General features: G+C 51.7%; 1 pseudogene; it reads right to left on the bottom strand.

Moving 5' to 3' along the window:
• Positions 1-3558: 3558 nt before the first annotated feature.
• The window catches only part of LOC124514412 (hsc70-interacting protein-like), a 28128-nt pseudogene continuing 13244 nt past the window's right edge, over positions 3559-18442 (bottom strand).

Raw genomic sequence — 18442 nt, 5'->3', positions numbered from 1 at the left:
GGCCCTGAGCTATCAGCACAGAGATCGATGCAGGGCTCGATCCTGTAAACAGTGAGATCATGACCTGAGCTAAAATCAAGAGCCGACACTCAACCGACTGAGCCACCCAGGTGCCCTTAACATAGGGGCTATTGTTGGGATCACTGGCATGCACAAAGAAACTGGTCAGTAAATGGGAGGCAGTGTCGTCGGTGGGAGGCAATTCTCCCTGCTGTTTCTATAGATCTCATGGCGGCTTTTGTCCTGGACAGTCCGTTTGCACAGCGCACAGCCGAGGGACCTAGTGACTGTCTCCCTGTGGGTCAGAGAACAAGTTCATTTACCCTCTAGGATGGTAGGGTCTGCCACCACCCCCCCTCCCCCTCCAGTCCCCAGTGGAGATGTGCTTCCATTGCCGGGTAATAAAAATAATGTCATCTTGGGGCAAAGGATGAGTCTTATGAGATTGGGGGTCTCCTAAACTGTGACCCAGACAACTGTATGCTCAGCATTCAGCTGGGCCAGCGCCACGCATCACTCTGCGGGACTGGAGGGCAAGGGGACCCGTTCAAATACGGGGCTCAGGCTGCATGCGGTGCGGAGAGCAGTAAACCATTTAAATCCCTTTGGGCTCCTGGAATGCCACGGAAGGGTGGCAAGCCAAACTAATTGTTTGACATTTATTATCACTGACTCAGGATGGCTGTATTCATTAAATCAAATATTTATAGTGCCAAGCCCCGGGGGGAAAAGCATTGAAGAAATTAGGCAAAATTCCCTGGCTCATTGAACTTGCCTTCCAACGGGGGTTCTGAGACTCTATGCGCAAGTGCTCCTGTGTGCGTGCGCTGAACCCTTGGGGACCTCGGGGGCCTGCAGGGAGCATGGTGGCCTCATTTGTACTAGATGGCAGTGTATTTGCATGTTTAGAATAGATCCCTGTCTTTGTAGTAGTTAGGCAATGAATATTCGCGAGCTTCCTGTGTATCCAGCACTCCGTGAAGACTTATCAGCTCCTTTAATCTCTGCACAACCCTGTGAAGTGGGTGAAGCGGGCCTGGGAGGTTAACCAGCTTGCTCCGGGTGGCTCAGCTGTGGCAGAGACAGAGGCACGATTTGAACCCAGCTTTGTCTGACTTACTTTCCCCAAATTCTTGCTTGCTTGCTGCTTTTTTTTTTTTTTTTTTTACAACACTGGGTGTGCCTCCAATTCCATTCTATTCATACAAGGCATTTCTTTTTCTTCTTTTTTGAAAAAGTTTGCGGCCCAGGTGTTCCGCGTGCTGTTCATTTCCCTGAGCCCCGGGGAAGGCGATGGGGATGCCAACGCAAGGAAAAGCTCGCCTTGGCGCCTGGGCTCTTGCAACGCTGAGCTCCCACACAGGGGCCCTGGGGGTGAGCTCTGCCTGACCTGGTCATTTTGAAATCAGGGGCCCCTCCTGGGAAGGATGCAGCCTGGGGAGAGCTGCAAGGCAGGCTCAAAAATCAGGGCTTGAGATGACTCATCTGTGGCTATTTATTATCCATCTACATTTCTCGGTCTGATTGGGCTGCTCGAGGGCCAAGCCTCCTTTTTTCTGGGTGCTGAGTAAGCAACCCAGCGTCCTGCCCACTCTGGCCTTATCTGGAGCTCGCTCTTCTCGCCCTCGGCAACGCTCGGGCCCCGTGGGGCCACGGGAAGTTCCCCCCAACTGCCCTCACCGAGGTCTTCCCAGCAGCACCCCCCCGGCCGGTTCCTGTCCTTTTTCCCCAGACGGCTCTTCCTTCTGTTCTCAGCCTCTATGTCACCACCTCAGGGAAGCCCTCTCTGACCACCGCACCCACCCCACCGCAGTCTGCTTACGTGGGCAAGATGGAGTCATTCATGTCAAGCAGGGGCCTCTGTCGAGCAATGACACAAGCAGGGAAGGGCATCGCACCGGCATCAGCTGCCACCCCAGAACTGGTAACAGCCAGAAGCCGAGGGCGTCTGCAAGAGCCCAAGAACGATTGCGTCCCTTTCGAAAGGGGAGGATTTTTTTTTACCGGCAAACTGTCAGACTCTTCGGATGTGACCCCTCTGTGTCTGACCACTTCAAAAAGGCAGCTCCCGCCCAAGGCTCTGCCGGATGGCTCTCCGAACAGAACTGAGGTCCTTCCCTGCTCCGACGTGATAGGCAGCAGGTGTCGACAGCCGACCCGGACGGGACGGACCGGGGCCTTTATCTCAGCTGCGTGCCTCGGACTGACTTCACGTTTGGCTCGTTGACTTCCTACGGCCTCTGTTACCTTGACCATGGCGTGACTTGTCTCATGTTCTGCTCTGTGTGCCACGTAAGAGGCCAAGTTAATCACGTGGTGAGATGTCATTGAGTTTGGAATCCTGAACCTGCTTTAGAACCATGTTAACTTTATGACCGAATAAAGCTGACATCCTGGAGAGACGCGACCCGTGTGGGCGCCTTCCGAGTATGCTCGTGACAGTCTGGCGTGGTCGGCAGGACTCCATGTCGCCGACTCATCGTGTGTTAGAAAATTTAGAAACATCGGAGTGCCTGGGTGGTTCAGTCGATGAAGCGTTGGCTCTTTCTTGCTCTCAGCTCAGGTCTTGATATCAGGGTCGTGGGTTCAAGCCCTGCGTGAAGCTCTGCCTACTTAAAACAAATTTTGAGGGGCACCTGGGTGGCTCAGTCAAGCTTCCACCTGACTCGGTTTTGGCTCGGATCATGACCTCACAGTTCCGTGAGTTCGAGCCCCGTGTCGGACTCTGTGCTGGCAGCCCGGAGCCTGCTTGGGTTTCTCTCTCTCTTCCTCTCCCTCTGCTCCTCCCCCACTCTCGCTGTCTCTGTCTTTCTCAAAATAAATAAATAACGTAAAAAAATGAAATCTTTAAAAAAAGGAATAACTGGAGGAAAATTATGTACTGGTGGGGTCTCATATTACAGATTAGAGACTTGCTATACATTCTTGTGCCCCTACTTACTTTGCACTTAAACGTTATAGGACAAGTCAAATACATGCACGCTCACTCACATTATCAATTAGGATACGAAAATGCATCGCCGATCTCGTTTCCTGCCATCGACACCGCTCAGTGAAATATTCCTTATAATTGCCAATATTCTCTTGATTTCCCCAGTTTCCTTTATAATTGCCAATATTTTCTTGACTGAGCCCCCGGGGCTCAGTCTCACGATCCTGGGATCACGACCTGAGCCAAAATCAAGAGTCAGACACTTAACTGACTGAGCCACCCAGGCGCCCCTGAAGATTTTATTTTTAAGTAATCTCTACACCCTACATGAGGCTCAAGTTTACAACCCCCAGGTCAAGAGTCGTATGCTCCACCAGCTAAGCCAGCTAGGTGCCCTGGTTTCAAAAGAGTTTAAAGGGTGTAATTCCTAACAGAACATTCTTTGATTGAACACCCTAATGACAAACCACTGTACCATTAATGTTTCAGTTGCGTGTGGGGGTAGAGGCGTAGGGATTATCTTGACGGCACCCCAGCTTTCCTCCTGAGAAGGTCAGAGCTACACTGGTTTGTAGTAATGCGACATCCATTAGATGCTTGAAGTTGCTTTTCCTTCAGGGAGGGCTTTATTTGCCAAGAAGGCGTTGTGCTTGATCTCCAAACTTGGCTGACAGCTTACTGATGAGATTCATAACCTTTGGGTTGCCGTGATATTTGACACGTTTGCTGGGTTCTGGGCCATGTCCTGGAAGGCCACCATAACTTCTGGATCCTGCGTGGCTACAAGAACGACTGGGTCACTGAGAATTTCACTAAGCCCAGGCATTCCTGCCATTCCAAGCTTGTCCGCTGCCACTCCTCTGGGAAAATTACCAGGGATTCCCCCGGGTAAGCCACAGGGGTAAGAGCCATCCTGAGCTCCTGATTGCCCTATGGCTTCTTCCTTCCCACGGGCTGTCTCATGTTCTTCCTGAGCCTTCTTAACCCCTTCTATTCTCTCTTTGACTCCTAGTTCCTCATGTCTTTGCTCGTATTTTCTCCAACGTTCGGCAATTTTCTAGGCCCTCGATCGAACTTCTTTCAGTATTGAGCTAGCATTTTCGTCATAATCCAGTTTGCAAGCAAGGGCAAGGTCGTCTGCTGCTTCTTCCCAATGGCCCGGAAGTCTGGGCGCTTCCCCCCTCGTCACTCGTAAGGCTGAGCCGAATCAGGATTTGTTTCAATAGCCCCGTCACAGTCTCGGATGGCAGCTTTTGGCTTCTGTAATTTGACGAAGACACCGGCTCTCTTGGCATACAGAAGGGCCAAGGGAGGATTCAATTCGATGGCATCTGAACAAGTCAATGGCTTTCTGTAGTTCACCATCGCTTAGAGCATCAATGGCAGTCATTTTTGTTTTTAATCATTTACCCGATCCATCATTTCCTCAGTCATCTCTACATCGTCATCTCCCGTTTCTTGAGGGACATCAGTATCTGGTTCAATGACACCTTTGTTGTCAATTTCTAGAACACTTTCTTCGCCTGATGGTTAGTGTGTCTTTCTGTTTCCTCTGCCTTCTTACTTTGCGATTTTTCTTCCTTGGTATTGTCTTCTGATTGAGTTTGATAAGTGGCAGGGGGTAGTCCCCCCTCCCCCTCCCCAAGGCTCTCCACCAACTCCCTCAGGAAGCTCATTTCCTCAGTGTGCAGAATGCTCGGATCCGGCTTACACATTTTCACAAAGATCTAAAGCTCACTCACTGTGTGTGTGTGTGTGTGTGTGTGTGTGTGTGTTGGGGGGGGGGGTCCATAGTCCACAGGCTCCCTGTGGGGCAGTGGACCCTGCAGAAGTTGCCGCCGGATTCCAAGCGCAGGTAGCAGCTCAGCGTGACTGTGACCGTGTGGAAGGGGGCGGCTGCTGCGAGCTCTCCTGACGTTTTCTCTTGTTGCATTAACCAGATACTTCACCTATTGCCACAACGGAAATTGCCACGGTGGTAACGAGACCCCAAGCATCGCGCGGAAAATTAGCCAATCCTACCATCTGCTTAATTTTGTAAAGATTACTTATTTTGTTTTCAATTGTTATTTATTTGTTTTTTAGAGAGAGCGAGCGGGAGAGGGAGCAGAAGGAGACAGAGAATCATATTCTTTTTTTAATGTGTATGATTTATTTATTTTGAGAGAGCACCAGGTGGGGAGGGGCAGAGAGAGGGGGACAGAGGATCTGAAGAAGGCTCTGCGCTGACGGGCTGACAGCGGCGAGCCCGATGCGGGGCTCAAACCCACGAGCTGCGAGATCATGATCCTGAACTGAGGTCAGATGCTCAACCGACTGAGCCACCCAGGTGCCCAAGCTTGAGAGGATCTCAAGGAGTCTCCACACTCAGCTCGGATCCCGACATGGGGCTTAATCTCCCAAACTGGGAGATCACGACCTGAGCCGAAATTGAGAGTCGGACGCTTAACTGACGGAGCCACCCAGGCGTCCCACCATCTGCCTAATTAACGCAGCATTAAAAGAAGCAAGGTTTTTCACATTAGCGGAGAAAGACGCACCAAACAGCAGACCCGGCCATACCAGACCTCCCAGAATCTTCTGACAACGATCTAGATTTGGCACGTACAACGTGGGGGGGGGGGGGATGATCCAGAAATTGCCCTGCTCGTTGAAGCGGCCTGGGAAGATCTCTCAGATTTTTCAGAAGACACGTCCGATGTCGATGCCTGGCCACAACAGGTAAACGCCAACTGGTGTAAGTGCCAAGATGTGCTCACCCCCGCGAGGCATCCTTATTTTAATGATTGCTTCTGGACTGAACTACAAGCACTGCTAGGAGCCTTACAACGACTACTGAAAGTCTCAAAGAGATGGATTGGTGGCTTTTCATATCGTATTGTCAATGTCTCCAAGGGCTGATTCATCAGAGAGATAATGGAGGACACGATTCTAGGCTACGAACATACCCCACCCCGTACCACATTATTGGCAAAATTTGGTGGCCCCTCTTATTTTTTTTTTAAATTTTTTTCTTAACGTTTATTTATTTGTGAGACACAGAGAGACAGAGCATGAACAGGGGAGGGGCAGAGAGAGAGGGAGACACAGAATCCGAAACAGGCTCCAGGCTCTGAGCTGTCAGCACAGAGCCCGATGCGGGGCTCGAACCCATGGACCGCGAGATGGTGACCTGGCTGAAGTCGGACGCCTAACCGACTGCGCCACCCAGGCGCCCCTGTGGTGGCCCCTCTTATGTACCATAACCATAACTATGATGAATATCCTGATGAACTCAGAAGACAAAAATGATATGTTAGCTCCTGAATACAATATAACATTCCCTACATCCCCAAAACAGCTCACACCTGAACTCAGTTTTTCAAATCATGTCCCGGGGCGCCTGGGTGGCGCAGTCGGTTAAGCGTCCGACTTCAGCCAGGTCACGATCTCCCGGTCCGTGAGTTCGAGCCCCGCGTCGGGCTCTGGGCTGATGGCTCAGAGCCTGGAGCCTGTTTCCCATTCTGTGTCTCCCTCTCTCTCTGACCCTCCCCCGTTCATGCTCTGTCTCTCTCTGTCCCAAAAATAAATAAACGTTGAAAAAAAAAAATTTAAAAAAATCATGTCCCAACCACACCAGGGTTGCCTGAGCACATATCAGGCTGTATTTTATACAGTAACATCTTTTCAGAGCTAATTACATATGCACTTCATTCTACCAGAGCTCAGAAAGCAGCTTGAAGACACGGTAGCACAATTTTAGAACCAAATTTTTATTCTAGCTTACAAACTGCACACCTTGGGGCACCTGGGTGGTTCAGTCGGTTAAGTGTCTGACTTCAACTCAGGTCAGTTTGTGGGTTCGAGCCCCACGTCGGGCTCTGTGCCAACAGCCTCAAGCGTGCTTCAGATTCTGTGTCTCCCTCTCTCTCTGCCCCTCCCCTATGTGTGCGCTGTCCCTCTCTTGCTCAAAAATAAACATTAAAAAAATGCTGCACACCTTTGTCGAGCCATATACAGAATTAACTACGCACTAGATGATTGTGGACAAAATACGATAACATGTGAAAGACCAGAATTATGTTCTTTCAATGAAGACTTTTTTTTTAATGTTTATTTTTGAGAGAGAGAGAGCACGAGTGAGGGAGGGGCAGACCGAGAGGGAGACACAGAATCCGAAGCAGGCTCCGAGCTATCGGTACAAGAGCCCGACGTGGGGCTCGAACCCACGAACTGCAAGACCGTGACCTGAGCTGAAGTCGGACGCTTAACCCACTGAGCCACCCAAGCGGCCCAAGACCTGTGTATTATTGAGAGAGGATGTTGGAATGCTACACACTGTATGAGAATGTTCCATTGGAAGCCACAGTAGATACATGGTGTTACCAACCCAACACCAAAAATCCTTAGGCCAAATATGTTTGAGTCTATTTTACTTAACCTTCTGAGAATTGTATACAAACCCATGCCACAGAGAGTTGAAATACTCTTCCGAAAGAAACAATGCAAGTTGTACTATACACAATCTGAACATAAAATTTATGGCACAGAGTTAGGAACAACCACCCATGAAGGGCCCAACTGACCACCCATCAACAGGATTGAGTTTAGAAAGCCTACAGTTCTGGTAGGATTAGGCATCATCTCTAATTTAATTATCTCTGGAATTCAGGAAGCAAGAATTCAAATTACGAAGCAGGAATTATTTGCTTTTTAAAAACATGTGAATCCCCTACTTAATACAGTAGGAAGTTTAGATTCCAAGATCTCAGCATTCTGAGAACTATATTCCCTTGTCTCAACTGTGCATGATTACCATGCCTACCAACGGGAATTAAAAAAAAATTAAAAAAAAATTTTTTTTAAATGTTCATTCATTTTTGAAAGACACAGAGAGACAGAGCACAAGCAGGGGTGGGGCAGAGAGAGAGGGGGACACAGAATCTGAAGCCGGATCCAGGGTCTGAGCTGTCAGCACAGAGCCCAAGGTGGGGCTCGAACTCACAAACCGCGAGATCATGACCCGAGCTGAAGTTGAACGCTCAACAGATTGAGCCACCCTGGCGCCCCCACCCCCCAATTTTTTTTTAATGTTTATTTATTTTTGAGAGAGAGACAGACAGAGTGTGAGCAAGGGAGGGGCAGAGAGAGAGAGGGAGACACAGAATCCCAAGCGCGCTCCGGGCTCTGAGCCGTCAGCACAGAGCCCGACATGGGGCTCAAACCTGAGAACCGACATGGGGCTCGAACCCGAAAAACGTGAGATCATGACCTGAGCTGAAGTCGGACCCTTAACCCACTGAGCCACCCGGACGCCCCTATGTGTGCGGCATTTCAACAGGCCGCCCGCTTCCCGTCCCCTAATGTTTCATCAACCTCTGCAGTCACTCGTTGGTACTTTCCTTGTCAGGGTCTGAAACTCTGGTGTCAAACCTTTGCTCCCCTGGAGAAGGCGGGTGGTACCAAGCAGCAAATAAGCATGATAAAGCAGGGGGGTGGGGTGGGAGAAGAGGGCAGAAGACTGAGGTCTAGGGACTGTCCCTGCACTAACTTGCTGCCCGACTTTTCCTTAGGGACGGTGTAAATGGGTGGGGGAGGGGTTATCCCACGGTAGCGACTCATCGCCTTCCAGATCCCTCTCAGCACTCACACTCTGGGCTGCCTTCTTATGCAAATCAGTAGCTGGGGGCTGTGGGTGATGACTGTTGGGTTTTTGTCAGCCCAGAAGAGAGTCCCAGTCTCCAGCAGGGACCCCGTGAGTCTCCAGACCTAGCCGAGGCCTGAGTCGGGGCTGTGCCTCAGTTTCCCCAGATCGTGAGGCTTCGGCTCCTATTTGGAGGGAGAGAAGGCCCTGGGTGTGGGGCCGCCCCTCCCTCGGTGGTGTGGAGGGACTGGAGCTGGAAGATGCCAGGAGGATTTTCTGAATGAACTTCACGTGCTGATAGGCAGCTCTTGCCAGGAACAGGGTCCCTCCTGGCTAGGACTGTGGCCTGTTCCCGTACCCTCTCCCCTACCCCCGCCCCCCATCCCCCTGCTGTGAAGACAGCAGGACAATGGTGCCACGACTCTGTCCTGGGTTTTACTTTCAGAGCAGTGCCTGCTTTTCTCAGCCTGCACGCTGTACCCCTGGAGGGGTCCCTGGGAGGCAGGGCTGATGTCTCCCCGGGCCCCTGGCCTTGTCGTTCAGTCATCCAAAAGATATGCATTAAGCCAAGCCCTGGTCACATCAGTGGGCAAGGCAGACGGTCCCTGCTCCCATGAGCTCCCGTCCTGGGGGGGACAGTCAGGCTCCTGGCGGAGACAGTTTTAGATGGTGGTGTAAGGCGTTCCTTGAAAGGAACAAACGGGGTGACGTGACAGAGACTGGCACCAGCAACTTGGGGGAAGGCCTCTTTGAGGTGGTTTCATCTAAGCCAAAAACCTGAAGGATGAGAAGGGCAGCATTTAAACAATTTATCTTTTTAGGGATGCCCGGCTATCTCAGTCCGTGGAGCATGGAACTCTTGATCTTGAGGTCTTGAGTTTGAGCTCCTCGTTGGCCATAGAGTTTACTTTACAAAATTTAGTTTGGGGGGCACCGGGGTGACTCAGTCTATTGAACATCTCACTCTTGATTTCGGTTCATGTCATGATCCCAGGGTCGTGGGATTGAGCCCCGCATTGGGCTCTGTGCTAAGCATCGAGCCTGCTTGGGATTCCCGCCCCCCCCCCCGTTTTCTCTCCCATCTTCTCCCTCCCCCCATACTCTCTAACTCTAAAATAAAAAATAAAAATTAAAAAAAAATTATTTTTATAGCTTTGTTGAGGTGTAATTGACATATAAACTTTATTTAAGGTACACAATTTGGTGTTTTGGCATATGTATGCATCCATACAACCACAACCAAGGTAATGAACATATTCATCACCCCACAAGTTTCTTTGGAGGGCCAGCATTTTGAAAAGTTGGGGAATAGGGTTTCAGGCAGCAGAACTGGCAAGTGCAAAGGCCCTGTGGCAGGGACAAGCTTGGTGGCCCCAGGAGCAGAAAGGAGGCCAGTAGGGAATGTGATGGGGGATGAGGTGACGGTGGTGAGGGGCAGGAGCCCCACATGGGGGTCTTTTTGGTCTAGGTAAGAAGCTGAGTTCTGAATCTAAGTGCTTCCTCGACACCCTCTTGACTGGTGAGTGAGCAGTCGCTTTATACTTGGCCATCAGCTCCTCTGGCCCTATTCTCACCAAGGCTCTTCTGAGAAAGCAGCCATGTGGGTCTATGACACCTGCGAATGACTTAGTAAGTGGTTTCCCCCAGAAATGATTTATATTTTACTGGGGCCTTCAATACCTCCGCCCAAAGGAGTGAGTAATGATGGAATTTCAGGCTGATGGGCAGGCCCGTGGGAGGAGCCTTGATCAATCACTCTTCTGTCTCTAAGTTCTCAGCCTTCAGAAAGTGAAGCTGGCTTCTTGAATGTTCTGGTCGTAAGTCACGATTTGAGGACAGGGTGCGTTTGACTCCCTCCAATCCTCCAGACTTGGTCCTTGGGAGCCTCCCCCAGCTGGACTGCCAGAGGCAGAAGGGGAAGGAGGGGGGTCGACAGAAGCCGATCCTCATAGAGCAAGTTCCTTGACAACAGACAGCTCTGGGAGCCTGAGAGCAGACCGTAGGACCGACGACCAGGGAGTGAGGAGTACCCCTGGGGCTTCAGGACAACATGATTTTGGGGGGCCAGTTCCAGCAAGGACAGCCACCACCCTAGAGAGGAGCGAGGCTTACTCTAGAGTCACAGATTTGGGTTTGAATCATGACTCTAGAAACTTAGTAACTGGGTGGCTTGAGCGGATGATTTCTCTGAACATCCGATTTCTCATGGATTTTAAAAAATCGTCCCTTAAAACAAAAATCATCACTTTGCAGGGCTACTGTCCAGGTACCTTGTAAGTACCTTTGATTCATTTATTCTGCATTTTTTTTTTTTTTTACCATACACCCATTTTGTGCCATGCATGGAACATGGTGGGCAAAATCCCTGCCCCCGGGGGTTACTTTTCCTCCTCGGAAGCCAGCAGACCCTGGCCTTGATTTTTCCATCTGTAGGGTGGGGGCAGTGCTCCCTGGAGAGAAGTGTGGCTCATCCAGGTAGGAAGGTCCCTGTAAGGAGTGGTGCCCTCTTTCCCGAGGAGCCACCTGGGGAACTCTTGTCCAGGCACACAGGATTGGGGACGTGCTCAAGGGTACACCCCCTCCTCCCCTGTGCCTCTGACTGAGCTGCTGCTTGTTTCTTTCTTGCACCCGAAGCCTCTAATTCCATGATTAATATCGGACTAGGCTTGGTTTCCTGAGAGTTGAAATGACTCACCCCCATTCACAACGGCCCTGCTGAGCATGAAGGTCTGGGGGAGACGGGGACTCCGTGATGGGGAGCTGAGGCCCCTGGGGTCATCCCTGCCACCTTCTCGGCCTTGGCCAAGTCTCTTTCCCTCTCTGGTCTTACCTTCCTCCTCTGCCGCTCTGGAAGGTGGAAGGAAATATTGGAAACCGGGAAGAAGAGTGGAAGCCCCTGCCAGGTTCCTGGTCCCAGGAGCTCAAGAGGGTTACAATCGTCTCTTGGGGCCTGGTCAGGGCCTCCTCACGGTTCTAGTCACAGGAACCTTTTTAGTCCTCGCTGCAACCCTTTGCAGTGGATACGCTGTTCACATCATGCATGAAGAAATCGAGACTCAGAGAGGGTGAGTAACTTGCTGAAATCCACACAGCTAGTAAGTGGCAGAGACAGGGCTGGACCAGTGCCTGGTCTTAGCGTCTCCACCAGCCTAGAAGAGCAGGGCTGGAAGTATCTTGCAGGAGCCCCGCAGGCCCGGATGAGACCCAGGCCTCCTCTCCTTCATTCTCCCTGGAGCCTCAGACCAAGAGGACTTAAAGCAGACTGTCAGATACCAGCCCCCCATTAAAAATTTTTTTTCTTTTTCTTTTTTTTTTTTTAATGTTTATTTATTTGTTTTTGAGAGAGAGAGAGATAGAGAGTGAGCAAGGGAGGGACAAAGTGAGAGGTAGACAGAATCCCAAGCAGGCTCTGTGCCGTCAGCACAGAGCCTGATGTGGGGCTTGAACCCATGAAACATGAGATCATGACCTGAGCTGAAATGAAGAGTTGGATGCTTAACCAACTGAGCCACCCAGGTGCCCCTAAAAAAAATTTTTTTTTATGTTTATTTAGTTTTGAGAGAGAGAGAGAGAGAGAGAGACAGAGCATGAGCAGGGGAGGAGCAGAGAGAGACACACACACATACAGAATCGGAAGCAGGCTCCAGGCTCTGAGCTGTCAGCACAGAGCCTCACGTGGGGCTCGAACCCACGAGCTGTGAGATCATGACCTGAGCCAATGTTGATGCTTAACCGACTGAGACACTGTGCCCCCAGGCCCCCATTTTACAGATGAAGGCACTGAGGCCTGGAGATGGGTAGTTGTACAGCTAGATGCAGACCTGGGCTCGAACCTGGGCTCCTTACCCTCCTTTCAGTCTTCCCACCCCTACAGCTGCCACCTATTAGGCGGGAGCCTAGACGGAGCCCGTAGCTGGGCACGGAGGCCCGAGGAAGTGCCCCACAGTAGCTGTGTGACTAGCAGGCTGGCCTGTGCTGAGGCACAGGGGGTGGTCGCCCATGTAGCGTCACCTGAGAGGCCAGGGAGGACCTCTGACCCCAAGGCTCTCGCCTGCGGGCACCCAGAACCCCGTATGAGTCACTCCTAGCTGGAATGGTGAATGCCATGGGAAACTCATGCCTGGGGAAGGGGAACCCCGGACTGTGAGCATTTCGTCTCTGGTCCCAAACGGAGAGGTCTGGGGCCGCAGCAGGGGCCTGGATACCCAGTGGGGGTGGGGCAGAAGGCAGCGAAGCTCTTTACATGTCAGAGCTTTCTGCGTCCACTCTTTTATTCAGGGTTCATTGCAGCCCTCAGAAGGCTGCCTGGCAGCTTTATTTATTTTTTATTAAAAAAAAAAGTGTATTTATTTATTTTTGAGAGAGAGAGGCAGAGCACAAGCAAGGGAGGGGCAGAGAGAGAGAGGGAGACACAGAACTTGAAGCAGGCTCCAGGCTCTGAGCTGTCAGCACAGAACCCCGACGTGGGGCTCGAACTCACGAAGAGTGAGATCATGACCTGAGCTGATTAACCGACGGAGCCACCCCTGCGTCCCTGCTCGGCGGTTTTAAAACCCACATCTGGCAGAGGAGGCCACATGCCGCCGGTGGGCCCCGTCCACCTCCTGGTATTCACACGCCTGTGCAGTCCCCACCCACAATGGGGAGAGCCAGCCTGGGTCACCAGTAACACAGTGTGGAAATGACGAAACATGGCTTCTGAGGCCAGATCGTCCGTCGTCCACGGCCATACCACCCTGAACGCGCCCGATCTCGTCTGAGGCCAGACCATCAAAGCCATTGTGGCTTCCGTCTTGTTCTTTGGGGATCACTTGCTCTGGAGGAAGCCAGCTGCCATGTTGTAAGGGTGCTCAAGCTGCCTCGAGAACTGATGCCTCCTGCCCATAGCCATGTGAGTGGCTGATTTTGGAAGCAGGTCCTCTAGTCTCAGCCAGGCCTTCAGATGCCTGCAGCCCCCCAGGGGACATTTGACTGCAACCTCCTGAGAGACCCCCCCGAGCCAGGATTACCCTGTGCAGTACCCCCTGGATTGCTGACCCACAGAAACAGGGTGATATAATGTTTATTGTCAACTTAAGCTGCCAAGTTTTGAGATACACAGCAACAGATAACTAACACACTCAGAGAAAAGAAAATGTCTTGTGACATGGCTAGCCCCAGGACTCCTATAGCCGTGATCTTCCTCCTGGGAAAAGCAAGGGTGACAGGGGCCTAGGAGGAAAAAAGAAGGCGGCTGAGGCCTGAAAGTCAGACACGGTTGGAGCCAAATCCCAGCTCTACCACTCTCAAGCTGTGTGACCTCAGGCAAGTTACTTAACTACTCTGAGCCTCGGTTTGTTCATCTGTGAAGTGGGGACAGCAATACTGACTTGAAATCTCGTTGCCAGGATTAAATATGTAGCCAAGGGCCTGGGTAACCTGCTTGGGGGGTGTACTCCTGGAGCTCATCCAGGCAGCTGGGAACCCCTAGTGTTTGTGCCTTCCCAACTTGAAGGAGTGAACTTCCTGCCCCCAGCCCTCTGTGGCCACTCCTCACCACCTTCTGAGAAGCCCGAGCTTAGTGACCAGGATCCACCTCGTGTCCTGGGCCTCGAGGCAGGGAGACCTCCGAGGCTTTGATTTGGAGGCGGCCGGACTCGCAGGGCCTGCCGGATAAGCTCCCTGACAGCGAGTCCCACTTGCATTAAGGCTCCAGAGAAAGGTACTCAGAAAAGCACCCGGGCTAATCAGAGCGGAAGGGTCCGGGCTTTCCTCTTCCGGTTTGCAGCCTCCTACCTGCCGGCTGCTGCCCGTGGCAGAAAGAATCCCTTTATCTGCCGAGGGTATTTTGGGGCCATTTGGGGCTGGGGTTCCCAGCTGTCGGGGAAGTCCCCGACTTTCCTGAGCCTTGTGTCTTACTTGTATCTCTTCGGCGACACAGGCTGCCTGTTCCCTTCCGAAGGCTTCCTGCTGTGCCCACCTTGTGTCCCCCTCGTCCGAGACGAGGTGGTGCGGGCAGGCACTGCTCACCTTCCCGCCCCCCGCAGGCCTGGGGTTGGCTTCCACAGCTCACTCTGGGCATGTGTGGCAGCCCGTGGCCCCCGCGATCCCACAGCAGCGCCTGCCTGCCGCACCTTGCATGGGGCCCAGGGACTTCCCCTCCTGTTCTTCAAAGCACTTTCACACTTGCGAGGGGGTTCGTGAACCGCCTGGAACCTGCACAAGGTGCCCACTCGGCCCCGTCCAGTGCCTGCCCTTTATAGTCAGTCCCCTAGGCCGCCAGTCTCCTGGGCCGCTGCGATTTCGACAGTAGAGGCCGGACTTCCCCGGGCTCCAGCTCGCCCCCTGGCCCCAGAACGTGCCCTTCTCCCTGCTGGCCAGCTGTGGGCTCCCAGCCCTGTGCCGGGCACCGTCTCGGGCTCCGGAGACATCCCGGTTCTCCAGGAGCCCACGGTTGCCTGGGGCGGATGGATCCACGAACCAGTCATTACAGTCATGACGCAGTAAGACCAGTTCTAGAATTGACGTACAAAAAAACGACAGAAACCGCCTTTCTGACTGGGAAGATGGCTGGGGGGGGGGGGGAGGGACAGTGCCAGGAAAGTGACAACGAGGAGGTGGCCCCGGAGCAGGCTCTGAAGGTACACGGGAGGCTGAGGTGTGTCCCGAGGGAAGGACCAGGATGGGCAAAGGCATGAAAGAGGCGGGGGGGAAGCTGGAGGGGAAGACAGGACGCTAAGACCGGGCCATGGTACCAAGGGCCCTGAGTGCCCCTGGCTTGGAGGAACCGGAGCCTGGTGGATTCACTGTGCCGTGCCTCGGTTTCCCACCTGCACAATGAATGGGTATGCCATCTTCCTCGTGGGATTTTCCAGAGGATTGGAGGAAGCAACGCCTGAAAAATCCTGGCCCCAAGTCAGCACTCAAAGGCAGCTGTTGTTATTGTCATCAAGTAAATGACATGAGTTTTCATGTAATGAGAGCCCCCGCCCCACTCCCACCGCAGGTCTGCGAGGCTTCTATGCAGAGGAGATGTGGGGAGCTGTCCCTTAGGAAGCCCATGAGGGGAATGCCAGGGAGGGGACGCAGGCTTCCAGAGCACCATTATTATGATCATTTTTAATGGATGTGTAGTATTCTAGTAAGCTGGTGTACCATAATCTTCTTAACCCTTAACCCCTGATGTTGTGATTCTTAGGGTATTTCCAAAATGTATAAATAACATTTTAGGAAACATTGCTGTGTTTATAGTTTCCTTTTTTCTTCTTTCCAGTTGAACTATTACCTTGGTTTTTCTTTATGGGGGTGAAATGACTGGGCCACAAGTTGTAAACATTTTTTTTTTTTTTTTTTTTTTGCGGCGGGTTGGGGGGAGGTTGGGGTGGGGGTTGGGGGTTGAAGGGGGGCTTTTGCTAAGAATTGCTACATTGCTTTCTGACCAGGGTTGTTAACATTTACCAGCAGAGCATGAACGCATATTCCAGTTTTACCACAACTTTGGGGTTGGATTTTACCAAAGTTGCTTTTATAAAAAAAAGCAAAAAAAAAAAAAACAAAAAAAACAAAAAAAACCCTGATGATTTAATGAGTCGAAGACGACATCAAAGGTTGCTTTAATTTGTATATCTTCGCTCGCTAGAAAAGTGGAATTTCTAAAGCGTGTAATTAACGTTCATTGTATTTCCCGTGTCCACTGTTTTGATGTTGTTGTTTGGTTATGCATATGTGTTTTATTCAGAGAAGCTCTTCTATAGTAGAAAGCCCTGACCTGAGGTGTCCTGAGTGACTCCTGCCCCTGTCTGGCTCTGTAAACATCATGGGTGGTCACTTCCACTATTACTCACTTGTTTTTTTTTAAACCCTCTTTTAAAAATTTTTTAAAAAATGTTTATTTTTGACAGGGAGAGAGACAGAGTGTGAGCGGGGGAGGGGCAGAGAGAGAGGGAGACCCAGAATCCAGAGCAGGCTCCAGGCTCGGAGCGGTCAGCACAGAGCCCGATGTGGGGCTTGAACTCACGAATCCCAAGATCAAGTCGGACGCCCAGATGAAGACGGACGCTTAACCGACTGAGCCACCCAGGCATCCCATAACAGACTCTCTTTTCTTTTTTTGTTCTTATTTATCTTAAAAGAGAGAGAGAGAGAGAGTGTGTGTGTGTGCACACAACTGGGGAAAAGGCAGAGAGAGAGGGGAGAGAGAATCCCAAGCAGGCTCTGCGCCGATGTGGGACTCAAACCCGAGACTCATGAGATCAGGAGCCGAAATCAAGTCGGACGCTTAACTGACTGAACCACCCAGACAACACTTACAATCACTCACTTAAGTATTTAAATTGTTTAATGAAGTCCCAGCTCAAACATCCCAGGGCACTGGGCCCGGGCACCCAAAGGAGAGCCCGGAAGGGGGTCTCCCTGGGGTGGGTGCCCACTGCAGAAAGTTTCTCCAAGTAGAATCCAGGAGCACGAGGACAGTAGGGTGTGGCAGGAAGGGCAGCTGTGGAGTCCTGGTGGGAAACTGCTGGTGGGCCAGGAGATGAAGACGTTTCTGTAAGATGGGGGGGCCTTATACTTTGCAGGACAGAACGAGGTACAGATCCTGAGAGTCACTGGGCCATTCTGGGCTCAGCGAGAACAACTGGCCATCTTTAATCACAGCACCTAGAACTGGCTGCCTGTTTCTTGGTTTCCAGGTCTGGGAAAAGATTACAAAGACAAGCGAATGAGTCCCTGACCAGCAGCCTCCCTGGTGGATGTGCAGTATATGTGTATGGAATGTACAATGAAAGGAGTAGAGAAGCCGTGGGTTGGAGAAGCACGGGAAGGGAAAATTACCCTCTGCAAATGAGAACTTAATCGGAACGAGGCTTGTATAGCTTCTTTCTCTTAGGTAAGAGTTCTAGCCTCTTCCTCTAGGCAGACGACGTTCAGGGGGGCAGGGAAATATTTGTGGATTGATAACCAAACGCTCTGTTCTCTGTCCATCAGTCCCTTCAACAGTCAGTCCATCCGCCTATCCAATCATCTGCCCTCGTGTGTGCCCATCCATCCACTCACCCACCCACACACCTGTCCATCTGTCCACCCAGCCACCCAGCCATCCAGCCAACCACCTATCCACCCATTGATCAACTCACCCACCCACCCATCCATTCATCTGCGGATTCATTTTTCAGCATATATTTCTTCATGGACGTTGGCTGTCTCTGCAGTCTTCTGACTCCAGCTGTCCCTTTGAAAAGAATCCCCAGGACAAGAGAGAAGGTCTGGGTTGATCTGTGTCAGAAGCAGGAACCTACTCAGGTCTGGCCCTTTCTTGGGGTGGGAGTGGGGTGGGACTTTTGCACCTGGGACCTCCCAATCTCCTGAGTCCCCCACCTCCAGAAGCAGGGGGTGGTGGGCAGGGTGTGTGGGGGGGTGATGGGGGAAACAAAGGCGGAAGGAAACGGTAGATAAAATAAAATTTCCTTCTAACCTGCAGCCAAGGTGCTGCTCTGTCTTCCCAGCGAGGCAAACTTGGTCCACATGCCAATACCCATTGTAGTCTAGAATGTGATGGGGGAGCAGGAGAGGGCAGAGCCTTTATGGCAGGCAGCGATCATAGCGATTTTGTTTCAGTGCTACCTTGAGTTGCTTTGACGCCAGGAACCTCTGACATATCCTGTGTGTGGGACACCACCTGGGACTCCGGGGAGGATTTTCTTGATAATGGGCCCTGTCTTCTTTTCTAGGATCATGGGGGCATCTTCAGTCCCAAGGACTCTCCCTTGACACGCCTTTTAACCCACTGGAAACAATTCAGATTGCAAAGATTGAAGAAAGGACTGACCTCCTCTAACACTGCCTGGCTTCAGTAGGGGTCAACCAGTTAGACCTCTCCTGCAGAAAACTGGGCAAATGGATGGACGTAC

This window comes from Lynx rufus, unplaced genomic scaffold (genome assembly GCF_022079265.1).
Source record: "Lynx rufus isolate CCGP_SWC_20201006 ecotype Redwood Valley unplaced genomic scaffold, mLynRuf1.p SCAF_2, whole genome shotgun sequence".
NCBI classification, from domain to species: Eukaryota; Metazoa; Chordata; class Mammalia; order Carnivora; family Felidae; genus Lynx; species Lynx rufus.
This window is presented reverse-complemented; position numbering and strand designations above follow the sequence as displayed.